Source organism: Myotis davidii, unplaced genomic scaffold, assembly GCF_000327345.1.
Source record: "Myotis davidii unplaced genomic scaffold, ASM32734v1 scaffold1539, whole genome shotgun sequence".
In the NCBI taxonomy this organism is placed as follows: Eukaryota; Metazoa; Chordata; class Mammalia; order Chiroptera; family Vespertilionidae; genus Myotis; species Myotis davidii.
The window spans coordinates 27,923-29,792 of record NW_006290307.1 but is presented as its reverse complement, the minus strand read 5'-3'; the positions used below and the strand labels follow the sequence as shown (position 1 = coordinate 29,792).

At 45.7% G+C, this 1,870-nt stretch overlaps 1 pseudogene; it reads right to left on the bottom strand.

The window, feature by feature from the left end:
- Positions 1-464: 464 nt before the first annotated feature.
- The window catches only part of LOC102765121, an 11,567-nt pseudogene continuing 10,161 nt past the window's right edge, over positions 465-1,870 (bottom strand).

Below are 1,870 nucleotides of genomic sequence, written 5' to 3'. Positions count from 1 at the left end.
AAACATCGATGAGAGAGAAACATCGATATGCTGCCTCCTGCACATCTCCCACTGGGGATATACCCACAACCAAGATACATGCCCTTGACCGGAATCGAATCCGGGACCTTTCAGTCCGCAGGCCGATGCTCTATCTACTGAGCCAAACCGGTTTCGGTGAAAATTGTGTTTTATTGAATGTATTTACAATAGAAATATATTCTTTTAAAATATAAATGAATAAATATAAATAGCTTTTTTGACAATAATTACTTAGAAAGAGATTTTTATTCTCTACTTGGTAAATATAATTTAAAAAATATATTTTTAATTGATTTCAGAGAATAAGGGAGAGGGAGAGAGAGAAATACTAATGATGAGAGAGAATCATTGATAAACTGCCTCCTGCACACCCCCACCTGGGGATTAAGTCACAAACCAGACAAGTGCCTTGACCAGGAATTGAACCACTCCCACCCTTCCTTTCATGGACCACTTTTGTAGGCTACTAGTACAAGGTTCCAGGGAAGAAAGTTGCAGCCTGGTACCCCCACTATGCTGCCAATCCTGCACTTAGAGAACAAGTAAAAACTATAAATTATCATAGCAATTAGCACCTGTACTTGGAAGATAGGCAAAGTGAGGGGGCTCAGCCTTAAGGAGTTGATGTTGATAAAACCAAGGGCATCCACTGGCTAGTAATTATCCTGAATGTTCATGCTCACTGGCTGCTCTTTGTAGAGGGATAGTAGGAACTCCCTGCCCAGGATGTACATCTGGCCCTTGAAGGGAGATACCAGAACTTTCCTTTCCACGTAATCCTGTCACTTAGTGATTCAGTGGCAGATAAATTCATACTCAGAACTGTGCCAGAAACTGGTATGCTGGGTGAATTTCAAGCCAAGGCTGTGTTTTATTTTGCATACTTCCCAATCCAACGTGAAGGCCTCAGTGTTTAAATGAGCATGATAAAGGACTACCTCAGATGGGATCTTGTAAATACATCTGATTTCATCCTGATGAAGTGGTTTTCCTGATGTCACTGCTGCCAAGGCCATGCTTGCCTGCAACTTCATTCAAGTAAATAAAGAGCTCCAAAGACATGTCATGGGTGATGCCATCCTTAATGTTGGTCACCTTCTCAAGGACCCCTTTCTTGAACTCAATTTCAAGAATGTCAAGTCTGTTTGGACCTTTGGTAAGGTCCTGGGTCTTTGTGTTGCGGCTTTATTAGATGTATTGCAAATACGTTCTCCCAGGATTCTAGCCTGTACATGAGGTCTTTTCCATGCTCCATGAGTCCTTAAAGGTGACTGGGATGGGGATTCCATGTTGCTTTATATAGTCTACTAGAGGCCCAGTGCACGGATTTGTGCACCAGTGGGGTCCCTTGCCCTGGCCCACAATCTGGGACTCCTTGGGGGATGTTGAAGAACTAGTTTTGGATCAGTGAGGTCCCACAGGCCAGGCCAAGGGACCTCACTTCCATGCACCAGGCTGGTTTTGGCCCGATCCCCACAGGCTAGGCCGGCAGACCCCACTGGTGCATGAATCTGTGCATGGGGCCTCAGTATGCATGTAAGATCTTTGGTTAATCTCTTCCCGCCCTCCATCCTCCCCCTTTCCCTCTGAGATTCATCAGTCTGTTCCATGTTTTCATTCCTATGGTTTCTGCTCCTGCATTGAGTGTCTGCCCCCTGGTGGTCAGTGTGCATCATAGCTACCAGTTGGCCAGTCGCTAAGGCTTTTATATATATAGACTAAAGGCCCAGTGCACAAAAATTTGTGCACTCGGGGGTTGGTCCCTCAGCCCAGCCTGTGCCCTCTCGCAGTCTGGGACCCCTCGGGGGATGACCACTTGCTGGCTTAGGCCTGCTCCCCAGAAGATTGT